At 42.7% G+C, this 12,961-nt stretch overlaps 1 protein-coding gene across 1 annotated transcript in view; it reads left to right on the top strand.

The window, feature by feature from the left end:
- Nucleotides 1-263: 263 nt before the first annotated feature.
- Nucleotides 264-12,961, top strand: part of PNCK (pregnancy up-regulated nonubiquitous CaM kinase) — a 70,735-nt gene continuing 58,037 nt past the window's right edge. Inside the window, exon 1 of the mRNA XM_075324263.1 lies at nt 264-415. The gene's annotated coding sequence lies outside the window, so the exon portion shown is untranslated. The remainder of the gene's footprint in view (nt 416-12,961) is intronic.

The following is a 12,961-nucleotide window of genomic DNA, read 5'->3' as shown; positions in this document are numbered from 1 at the left end:
GCAGCCTTTCCCTCCAGCGGAGACGTATATGCAGATGTAGCAGAGCTGAGCCGAGCGGAGCTCAGACGATCACATTCTTTTTTTCTCTTCTACATTTCAGGTATTGCATTCGTCCTTCCGCGGGAACGATTTCTGTATCCGACAAACATTCCTATGCGCTGCAGAGACATTTTTTTTTTTTTCAGCAATATCCTTATAAGGCTGGACCCCTTTAAGGGAGATGGTTGATAAAGGGGTGGAGAGAATGGATGATAGGGAGGGAGAGAGGGAGACGAGAGCGAGCGCTACAGTTTGCTGGCCTGGACTGTAGGGGATGAGAATGTTTTAAATAGCATGGAATATGTTCACACAGTCACACAGCTCTGCATCACCAGAGACGGGCGGCGAACCTCCTGGCACCGCTGATCACAGGCAGGTAAGTGCTGCTCCCCAATTAACAATTTAAAGGGCATCACCGGATCCAAGATCTTCTTTTACAAAAAGAATCAGATATGAATCTTAGTGGATTTTTTCACATTTTTTTTTTAATATGCAGGATGATCAGTTTACTGACTTGTTGCAGGTTGCTTCGTGACACTGTTTCGGTGAAGTTGTGCCAGGCAATGCGCTGGTACATGTCTCCGGCACCAGGCAAGGGTCTGTCTGTGAAGTTGGTGCAGTGGTCTAAAGAGATGGCAGGTGATTAAACCCCAAAAAAGGGACCCGGATGCCCAATTTTTGCCTTTGAGTGGACAATCAAACATCGATAACGACGCGTTTCGGGAACGGGGTGAATCCTGAAACGCGACATACACCTGCAATTAAGATATTAATGTCGTTTTATGTCTTAGGACAAAAATTGGGCATCCAGGTCCCTTTTTGGGAATAGTCACCTGCCACCCTTCCCCGGATAGATGTATGTAAGTGGTTTTTCAGGGACTGCTGTACCCCTGACATTGCCATAAGGCGAGCTGCCTAAATTTGGGGTGTTGGTAGTGGGTGCCAATCTCGTCTAGAAGTAGCACCCAAGGGAGCCAAAGGGTGTTGGTAGTGGCACCCACCAAGGCAAGGGGTGTTGGTGGTAGCACCCAAGGGAGCCAAGGGGTGTTGGTAGTGGCACCCACTGAGCCAAAGGGTGTTGGTAGTAGCATCCAAGGGAGCCAAGGGGTGTTGGTAGTGGCACACACTGAGCCAAGGGGTGTTGGTAGTGGCACACACCGAGCCAAGGGGTGTTGGTAGTGGCACACACCGAGCCAAGGGGTGTTGGTAGTGGCACCCAAGGGAGTCATCAATCTCTTTTTTTTCTTTTCAATCTACTTACACTAAGGGGTTAATCGTGGAAACTACGGCTGATCCACAACCCCACATCACTAATGAGCCATGGTGTTAGGGGTGTAATCCATCCTAAAATATTAGTTATCTTTATAAGTCTTACAAAGCCTCCTTCACCCTGGGTCTCGCTCACAGGGGTGCAGGAAGCTGAGATATGGGGGGCTGTATGGTCGGATCCTCACCCTAAAGGTCACCTGGGATATCTCTGACCCATAGATAGAAGGATAGACACTGCCGGAGGCAAGAAGAGGGTTCTCCACTGATTCCTCTCACTTCTTACTGACATGACAGAAAGCGCTGTATATCCTACCGGATCCCAAACACCGGAAAGTAAATCACAGAAAGGGATAAAAGGGTTAACAACAGACACCTGTATACACCGGAGAATAAAGGAGATAGACGGAAGGAATAGAAGGTATGGAGGATTTACCGAGAGACAGAGAGTTTTATTTTTGGCTTTCACCCCTGAACTCTATATCTATCTATCTATCTATCTATCTATCTATCTATCTATCTATCTATCTATCTATCCCTCTATCTATCTATCCCTCTATCTATCTATCTATCTATCTATCTATCTATCTATCTATCTATCTATCTATCTATCTATCTATCCCTCTATCTATCTATCTATTTATCTATCTATCTATCTATCTATCCCTCTATCTATCTATCTATCTATCTATCTATCTATCTATCTATCTATCTATCTATCTATCTATCTATCTATCTATCTATCCCTCTATCTATCTATCTATCTATCTATCTAGCTATCTATCTATCCCTCTATCTATCTATCTATCTATCTATCTATCCCTCTATCTATCTATCTATCTATCTATCTATCTATCTATCTATCTATCTATCTATCTATCTATCCCTCTATCTATCTATCTATCTATCTATCTATCTATCTATCTATCTATCCCTCTATCTATCTATCTATCTATCTATCTATCTATCTATCCCTCTATCTATCTATCTATCTATCTATCTATCTATCTATCTATCTATCTATCTATCTATCTATCTATCTATCTATCTATCTATCTATCTATCTATCCCTCTATCTATCTATCTATCTATCTATCTATCTATCTATCTATCTATCCCTCTATCTATCTATCTATCTATCCCTCTATCCATCTATCTATCTATCTATCTATCCATCTATTTATCCTTCTATCTATCTATCTATCCCTCTATCTATCTATCTATTTATCCTTCTATCTATCTATCTATCTATCTATCCCTCTATCTATCTATCTATCTATCCCTCTATCTATCCCTCTATCTATCTATCTATCTATCTATCTATCTATCTATCTATCTATCTATCTATCTATCTATCTATCTATCCCTCTATCTATCTATCTATTTATCCTTCTATCTATCTATCTATCTATCCCTCTATCTATCTATCTATTTATCCTTCTATCTATCTATCTATCTATCTATCTATCTATCTATCTATCTATCTATCTATCTATCTATCTATCTATCTATCTATCTATCTATCTATCCCTCTATCTATCTATCTATCTATCTATCTATCTATCTATCTATCTATCCCTCTATCTATCTATCTATCTATCTATCTATCTATCTATCTATCTATCTATCTATCTATCTATCTATCTATCTATCCCTCTATCTATCTATCTATCTATCCCTCTATCTATCTATCTATTTATCCTTCTATCTATCTATCTATCTATCTATCTATCTATCTATCTATATATCCCTCTATCTATCTATCTATCTATCCCTCTATCTATCCCTCTATCTATCTATCTATCTATCCCTCTATCTATCTATCTATTTATCCTTCTATCTATCTATCTATCTATCTATCTATCCCTCTATCTATCTATCTATTTATCCTTCTATCTATCTATCTATCTATCTATCTATCTATCTATCTATCTATCTATCTATCCCTCTATCTATCTATCTATCTATCTATCCCTTTATCTCTCTATCTATCTATCCCTCTATCTATCCCTCTATCTATCCCTCTATCTCTCTATCTATCTATCTATCTATCTATCTATCTATCTATCTATCTATCTATCTATCTATCTATCTATCTATCTATCTATCTATCTATCTATCTATCCCTCTATCTATCTATCTATCTATCTATCTATCTATCTATCTATCTATCTATCTATCTATCTATCTATCTATCCCTCTATCTATCTATCTATCTATCTATCTATCTATCTATCTATCTATCTATCTATCCCTCTATCTATATATCTATCCCTCTATCTATCTATCCCTCTATCTATCTATCTATCCCTCTCTCTATCTATCTATCTATCTATCTGTCTATCTATCCCTCTATCTATCTATCTATCTATCCCTCTATCTATCTATTTTATATAACTTGTACAGTAATTTACCATTAATCCTGCGTCAGATCATTCATGCTGTATGGACACAGATCTTTCTTTGTCTACAGGAGAATCTTGAGTTATATAAAATTCCGTCTGTTATTTTTGGACACCTATGGGAATATTTATTGACCCCTTAGTCACTATACCATGACAGTATATATAAACTTGTATCTTCCCTTGTACTAATGTTATCCTATTGCCTAATATCATCCTGCGCTGAGTAACCTCTTCCGTTTCTGCAGTTGTCGCTCGGTTTCGGATCCATCATCCAGCTGTTTTAATAAATCCATTGTATTCAGGGTTAAATAATTCTAGACAATCTTTTCTTATAGTTCCCAATTTTGCCATCCCTCTGTTATTCCTCCACGGAATTTAGGAATACATTGACAACTGGGTGTTACCATTTGGGATGGGCGTGTCCCTGCTTAGCACTGATTGGACAATATTGCATTATTTAAGGATACACCCCGATCTGGTAACACCCATTTGTCAATTTATTCCGAGAGAGATAACAGAAGGTAGCGCAGGTATGAGAAGTGATGACCCACATTGGGCATACGGTATTATATTCGCGAGGGTGCCATAATTGACACTATAAGAAATCCCGTGTATTATTTCACATACTTTTAGTAGGAATATACTTGGCACTTGTAGAGGATGTGACCAGTCCTCCGCCTCCGCCTCTGCCACCTGTCACTACGTATTACGGTGCAATGTAATAGCGCGGAGTGTGACCATTAATTACTCATTATTTATGCCCATGGCTTACATAACTGGAGACGAGCTCCTTGAGTGGCCGGAGACGATTATCTACAGCCAAGACGACCTACATACTCGTACATAGAAATCACTGTCAGATTCACCTCTGCTACATCTCCTCTTATGGTTCCAGGCGAGATATCAACTACATAGTGCCTTGTATTTGCAGCTACAGTACCCATTGGTTGCTAATGATTCTTTATATCAGATACTTAAAGGGGTTGTCCAGATTTAGAAAAATATCTTTGATCCGAAAACAGCACCTCTCCTGTCTGCAGACCGTGTGTGGTATTGCAGTTTAACCCTGTTTAATACAATTGAGTTGCAGTTTCAGCACCCATGGATGGGTATGGGAATGTTTTTGTAATCATGTACAACCCCTTTAAGGGGCACCAAAGGATAATTATTCGCTGCCTGTACAGGGATCCCCAGGACTTCTCAAAAAACTGTCTCCCAGGGATGTCTAACCTCTTGGTTGAAATGCCTCCAACCAATCCAGTAACACCCACTTTTGGGTGGGGTTTGCGTAGACCCCACCCTACTTTTGGCCGAGGAGTCTTAGAAAATCCTGGGATAGTTGGCAAATATGAAAGTATATGAAGTATATTAACATAAGTGAGTACATAAGTAAATGTCCTGTCTATAGGGGGCCAACCTTATAACAATTCTTAGATTAATGAAATGGTTGAAACCATAAGAATTAAAGAAGAACATAAAAAGGGTCACATTTAACCCTTATTGTATTCTCACTGCTCCCCTGAAAATTCTGGTTTTCGTTTTTTGCAAATCCGTCATACAGTTCCAGAGATATGAACCTTTTTATTTAGAGCTATCATGATCTTTACCTAGGGGGCGGTCTTCAAGGGATCCTCAGGGGTGGGTCTTTAAGCTAATAATGTTTTCATGTATATGGCATAGCAGTATTATATGCGGTAGCCAGAATATAGGGTAAGAAGTAGTTAAGTGTTGGGACTAGCCCACAATGGGAAGGGTTAGTTCATAGGGAAAAGAGACGGTTCCTTCTGGAAAGTTAGTGAAGACCCAATGTAGCACATAAATGGACTTGTAGTCTGTAGCTCATCAATGCCACATGCAGTGGGTGACTGTTACGGGTCTGTCACGTGTGACAGACAGTCATGTGGTTTCTGGCCATAGAAGGTCACAGTGTTTGGCTGCGGAAAATGCTCCCTGACTTTCCATTGTTCCTGCTGTAAGTATTCATTGTAGTAAGTAGCTTTCCTGCTGGGTTTTCATCTCTTCCCCTTTTGGACCCAGCAGGAGCTCGACTTTCACCCAACAACTGATCATCAGAATTCTCTTGTTGCTTAAATACTCCCATCTTCCCTGGACCGGTGCTGGTGATATTATTCAGTTCATTCTAGCTCTGGTTGCAAGCTGGTGGCTTGTACTCCTCTGTGGTATCGTCTCTGAAGCTTTGCTGAACTTCTGCCTGAGTCATCTGTGGATAAGTAGTTCATGCTTTTTCCCCTGTGTGTGTCCCTTGTGTCTTCCTTTAGTGTTTAGTGGGGTTGACGAAGAGCTCATCCCACCCTTTCCCTAGTTAGGGTCCAGCAGTAGGGATACCTAGGGTCAGGTATTCAGCTCGATGCATAGGTGTTGAACGTATCTAGGGTGGTGGGGGACCCAAGGGACCAGCAGTAAGTTTGGTCAGCGGTCACCATCTCATCCTTCCCTAGACACAGGGATCCCCTTCCCTGCTCGCTTGGTACTTCCCCTAGCGTGACTGTGACCTGTGGTAAGAAAAGGAGAATGAGACCGTACTGGAGATAGCGAGATCCTGAGATTATGATTGAGATACTATGTAGAAAACAATGTTCAACCTAAAGACCAACCTCATAACGGCGTGGCCACCGACAGGAGGATCAGGAGGATGGGACTATAGCAGCAAAGCCCCAAGTCTCAAAGATAGCGGGCTGAGATGGACGATTACGTGAACTGAGATGACTTTTTCCGGGTGGAGCCTCCCCAAGTGTCTAAGAGCACTAGGCTCTACTCTAGCACGACTGGCTACCCCCTTCTTTTTCACTAGAAGAGATGTGGAATCATCTAGGAAGATAAGGCTCTACTTTGGCCATAGTGATCAAAACCCCCATACCTCCTCCTCTATGAGGAGAATAGAACTACGGAAAGGGAAAGTGACATTATGGATTGGACTGTTGTGCTGGTTGGGTTGTACTGGGACTCACAAGACCAGTAAGATCAGGAACAACTAAGAGGGAGCTGAGAATGTGTCTGAATAGGCTTTATACAACTGGAAAAACCTTGCTATGGAAGAACCGTTAAGAGTTGAAATGAACTGGTGGTCTCGTTATGGAAATGGGTTTTCTTCTGGTCTTGGCCAGCCGAAGCCAACGGCAACATGCTGCCTAGATGGGCGAACACCCCAAACCTCACAAATCCACCCACCCAGCCAGGACCATGTCCTTCATGTAGCGTCAATCCCTCGCCCATGACCCAGCTCACAAGTAAACCCACCCAGCCGGGACCGTGTCCTTCATGTAGCATACCGGAGCATCTAGAGTCAATTCCTCACCCATGACACAACTCACAAGTAAACGCACCCAGCCAGGACCGTGTCCTTCATGTAGCATTCCAGAGCATCCGGAGTCAATCCCTCACCCATGATACTCCTTACAAGTAAACCCACCCAGCCAGGACAGTGTCCTTCATGTAGCGTTCTGGAGCATCTGGAGTCAATCCCTCGCCCATGACACACCTCACAAGTAAATCCACCCAGCCAGAACTGTGTCCTTCATGTAGGGTTCCGGGGCATCCGGAGTCTATCCCTAGCCGATGACACACCGCACAAATAAACCCACCCAGCCAGGACCGTGTCCTTCATGTAGCGTTCTGGGTCATCCGAAGTCAATTCCTCGCCCATGAAACACCTCACAAATAAACCCACCCAGCCAGGACTGTGTCCTTAATGTAGCATTCTGAGGTGTCCGGAGTCAATCCCTCGCCCATGACACACCCCACCATTCCATCTACCCAGCCAGGACAGTGTCCTTCATGTAGCGTTCTGGGGCATCTGGAGTCAATCCCTCGCTCATGACACTCCTCACAAGTAAACCCACCCAGCCAGGACTGTGTTCTTCATGTAGCATTCCGGGGCATCCGGAGTCAATCCCTCACCCATGACACACCTCACAAGTAAATCTACCCAGCCAGAACTGTGTCCTTCATGTAGCGTTCCGGGGCATCCGGAGTCTATCCCTAGCCGATGACACACCGCACAAATAAACCCACCCAGCCAGGACCATGTCCTTCATGTAGCGTTCCGGGTCATCCGAAGTCAATTCCTCACCCATGAAACACCTCACAAATAAACCCACCCAGCCAGGACCGTGTCCTTAATGTAGCATTCTGAGGCGTCCGGAGTCAATCCCTCGCCCATGACACACCCCACAAGTAAATCTACCCAGCCAGGACTGTGTCCCTTATGAAGTGTTCCGGGGCATCCGGAGTCAATCCCTCGCTCATGACACTCCTCACAAGTAAACCCACCCAGCCAGGACCGTGATCTTCATGTAGCATTCCGGGGCATCCGGAGTCAATCCCTCACCCATGACACACCTCACAAGTAAACCCAGCCAGGACCGTGTCCTTAATGTAGCACTCCGAGGGGTCCGGAGTCAATCCCTCGCCCATGACACACCTCACAAGTCCATCTACCCAGCCAGGACTGTGTCCCTTTTGAAGTGTTCCGGTGCATCCGGAGTCAATCCCTCACTCATGACACACCTCACAAGTAAACCCACCCAGCCAGGACCGTGTCCTTAATGTAGCATTCCGAGGCGTCCGGAGTCAATCCCTCGCCCATGATACACCTCACAAGTAAACACACCCAGCCAGGACCGTGTTCTTCATGTAGCGTTTTGGGGCATCCGGAGTCAATCCCTCACCCATGACTACTGCCCCGTGACACTCTACATCAGCATGAGATTTCATTTTTCGGATGCTCTTTGTTCCTGTCAAAACTATGTTCTAATACTTTGAAATATTAATAACCATTCAGCTAAACAAGAGATGTCCTGCTCGTTACATAACCAGACTAAGTGTGTCCCAATTAGAGGTTCTTCAGTCTTGGTCCAGGAATGGTTTCCGGTACAATACCTCTTTAGCTTGGCCATGTATGTATGAGGATGGCCCCAGGAGCCTGTCGTTGTGTGAACTATGCCTTATTGCTACAGTGTTATGTTATAGCTAAGTGGTGGCCTATGTCCTAGGCTTGGCCACATTGGTTCCTATCACTTTATAATCCAATCCAGACATCGTGGATATATAAGTTATCAGTTTATTAGCAGCATATGGTCGGGTCGTATGTTTCCCATATGGAGTGTGTCTCTTATCTTCCAATTCTTTCCCAGAGTTGAGAAGGAAACGTTTCCTGTACATTTCTGTCTATGATGTCGCTAGTGTATTGTGTCGTTCCATATGGATGGTATCATTATCTTTTAGAAATGAGGACAGGGATTATTTTTTTCTTAAAATTGCTGACATCAGAGAACACTAGGATGATTTAAATGTATAGTGGATGAAAATCTGATATATTTTAGATGTTATGTCATTTTGAAGGGGATTTGTCACTTGCCAGAAATATGTAATATTTTGATCTGATATAAAAGCCGCTGTTCTCCTGAATCCGGCGCTGTTTTTCTTTTTTCCCTGCGCCGCTCCGTTCCTGAGATATGGCCTTTTCTTCTTTGTATATAAATGTAGTCTTTAAGCCAACTGGGCGGGATACTCAGTAAACCGCCCACAGAAAAGAATTGATGACCACGCCCACTTGGTAACAAGGCTAGATGTACAGTACAGACCAAAAGTTTGGACACACCTTCTCATTCAAAGAGTTTTCTTTATTTAATACACTAACAATGGAGAATTACAATATCTCTTGTCCATAAATGGACAATACAGTATATATATATATATATATATATATATATATATATATACAGTACAGACCAAAAGTTTGGACACACCTCCTCATTCAAAGAGTTTTCTTTATTTTCATGACTCTGAAAATTGTAGATTCACATTGAAGGCATCAAAGCTATGAATTATCACATGTGGAATGAAATACTTAACAAAAAAGTGTGAAACAACTGATAATCTGTCTTATATTCTAGATTCTTCAAAGTAGCCACCTTTTGCTTTGATTACTGCTTTGCACACTCTTGGCATTCTCTTGATGAGCTTCAAGAGGTAGTCACCGGAAATGGTTTTCCAACAGTCCTGAAGGAGTTCCCAGAGATGCTTAGCACTTGTTGGCCCTTTTGCCTTCACTCTGCGGTCCAGCTCACCCCAAACCATCTCGATTGGGTTCAGGTCTGGTGACTGTGGAGACCAGGTCATCTGGCGTAGCACCCCATCACTCTCCTTCTTAGTCAAATAGCTCTTACACAGCCTGGAGGTGTGTTTGGGGTCATTGTTCTGTTGAAAAATAAATGATGGTCCAACTAAACGCAAACCGGATGGAATAGCACGCCGCTGGAAGATGCTGTGGTAGCCATGCTGGTTCTGTATGCCTTCAATTTTGAATAAATCCCCAACAGTGTCACCAGCAAAGTCCCCCCCACACCATCACACCTCCTCCTCCATGCTTCACGGTGGGAACCAGTCATGTAGAGTCCATCCGTTCACCTTTTCTACAAAGACACGGTGGTTGGATCCAAAGATCTCAAATCTGGACTCATCAGAGCAAAGCACAGATTTCCACTGGTCTAATGTCCATTCCTTGTGTTCTTTAGCCCAAACAAGTCTCTTCTGCTTGTTGCCTGTCCTTAGCAGTGATTTCCTAGCAGCTATTTTACCATGAAGGCTGCTGCACAAAGTCTCCTCTTAACAGTTGTTCTACAGATGTGTCTGCTGCTAGAACTCTGTGTGGCATTGACCTGGTCTCTAATCTGAGCTGCTGTTAACCTGCGATTTCTGAGGCTGGTGACTCGGAGAAACCTATCCTCCGCAGCAGAGGTGACTCTTGGTCTTCCTTTCCTGGGGTGGTCCTCATGTGAGCCAGTTTCTTTGTAGCGTTTCATGGTTTTGCCACTGCACTTGGGGACACTTTCAAAATTTCCCAATTTTTCGGGCTGGCTGACCTTCATTTCTTTAAGTAATGATGGCCACTCGTTTTATTTTACTTAGCTGCTTTTTTCTTGCCATAATACAAATTATAACAGTCTATTCAGTAGGACTATCAGCTGTGTATCCACCAGACTTCTGCACAACACAACTGATGGTCCCAACCCCATTTATATGGCAAGAAATCCCACTTATTAAACCTGACAGGGCACACCTGTGAAGTGCGAACCATTTCCGGTGACTACTTCTTGAAGCTCATCAAGAGAAGGCCAAGAGCGTGCAAAGCAGTGATCAAAGCAAAAGAAGAACCTAGAATATAAGACATATTTTCAGTTGTTTCACACTTTTTTGTTAAGTATTTCATTCCACATGTTTTACTTCACAGTTTTGATGCCTTCAATGTGAATCTACAATTTTCAGAGTCATGAAAATAGAGAAAACTCTTTGAATGAGAAGGTGTGTCCAAACTTTAGGTCTGTACTGTATATATAGGGAAGAGAGGGCTGTATCTCAGGAACCGAGAGGCGCAGGAAGAAAAGAAAAACATCGCCGGATTCAGGAGAACAGCGGCTTTTACACCACGGGGGTGGGGGGGGGTGGACATATTTATGGTAAGTACATAAAAAGGTTTGATCGGCACTGTTCAAGTCACTTTTTATAACAGCCGTCTACATCCACAAGTTTGAAACCACTTCTAAATGGACTGTTTTGTTTTACAGGATACTTTGTTCTTCTTTGTTCTTCTGCCAAATTTTAGAGTTCCTTGTAAAGAACCAAAGCTGTATGCTCTGGTGAAGACCCATGCTAGGTCTTGTCACTTTTGTTACTAGGTGGAAAGAACCTGTGCAGGACCCTCTCTGATAGAACTACATACCAAGTGAGCATGGAGAGGACAATGTGCCCGTGGTTCATGATTGGGGCATGGAAACAGCGAGCACAATGCCCTTCTGAGCTGGGTAGCAAAACCCAGTACGAAAATAGGGGATTCATTGCAATATCAATTAGCCTTAATAACCTAATTTGGATCCTATTGGAGCGATGTTATTAATTGGCTGTGGCTTCTAAATTCTACTTAAAGAGTAATCGATATTTCATTTTTATTTCTTAAATCAATAGTACATATAAAAATAAGTAACTTTGTAATATATCTTATCAAAGAAATCTGCTTTTTTCTCCTCCTGGACTGATCTTTAGCTCTAAATCCATGGGTAAAATCTGTATTCATTGAAGAGAGAATTTCCCCATTACTTAGATAAGAGATGACAGTTGGTGGTTTTAAAATTCTATGGAGGGGGAGGAGCTAGAGGCGGAAACTGACATTCTGCTGCAAGTTCTCCTGAGAGGGAGGAGCTATAGGCAGACACAGACATTCTGCTTCAAGTTTTCATAAGAGGGAAGAGGTATAGACAGACACAGACATTCTGCTGCAAGATCTCCTAAAGAGCAGAAGCTATAGGTAGAAAGACATTCTACTGAACGATTTCCTAAGGAGGGGGTGCTATAGCAGACACAGCCATTTTGCTTAAAGTTCTCCTAAGGGGGAGGAGCTATAGGCAGACATAGTTATTCCACTGCAAGTTCTTCTAAGAGGGAGGAGCAAGAGGCAGACACAGACATTTTACTGCAAGTTTTCCTAAAGAGTAGAAGCTATAGGTAGACACAGACATTCTATTGAAAGTTTTCCTAAGGCGGAGTAGTTATAGGCAGACACAGACATTCTACTGCACGTTTTACTAAAGGGGAGGCGCCAGAGGCAGACACAGACATTCTACTTCAAGTTTTACTAAAGGGGGGAAGGAGCCATAGGCACACACAGACATTCTGCTACAAGTTCTCCTAAGGGGGTGAAGCTATAGGCAGATACAGACATTCTGCTGAAAGTTCTCCAAAGGGGGAGGAGCTATGGGCAGATACAGACATTCCGCTGAACGTTCTCCAAAGGGGGAGGAGCTATGGGCAAATACAGACATTCTGCTGAAAGTTCTCCAAAGAGGGAGGAGCTATAGGATATTCTGCTGAAAGTTCTCCTAAGGGGGACGAGCTATAGGCAGATACAGACATTTTGCTGCAAGTTCTCCAAAAGGGGAGGAGCTATAGACACATACAGACATTCTACTGCAAGTTCTAAGGGGGAAAAAAGCTATAGGCAGATACAGACATTCTGCTGCAAGTTCTCCTGAAACACAAATTCTCCATAGAAGTTTATGAGCACTAACTGTCATCTGAGCAATGAAAAATCTATCTTAACTGAATAGAGATTTTACCTTTGAATTGAGAGTGAAAGCTCAGTCCAGGAGGAAAAAAAATCAGATTTCTCTGATCAGATACATTACAAAGTTTTTTTTTCTATTTTCGTGTTTATTATTGATTTATGGAACAAAAAC

Source organism: Anomaloglossus baeobatrachus, chromosome 9 (genome assembly GCF_048569485.1).
Source record: "Anomaloglossus baeobatrachus isolate aAnoBae1 chromosome 9, aAnoBae1.hap1, whole genome shotgun sequence".
Taxonomy (NCBI): Eukaryota; Metazoa; Chordata; class Amphibia; order Anura; family Aromobatidae; genus Anomaloglossus; species Anomaloglossus baeobatrachus.
Note: the sequence above shows the minus strand (reverse complement) of the source record. Positions and strands in the feature narration are given on the sequence as shown.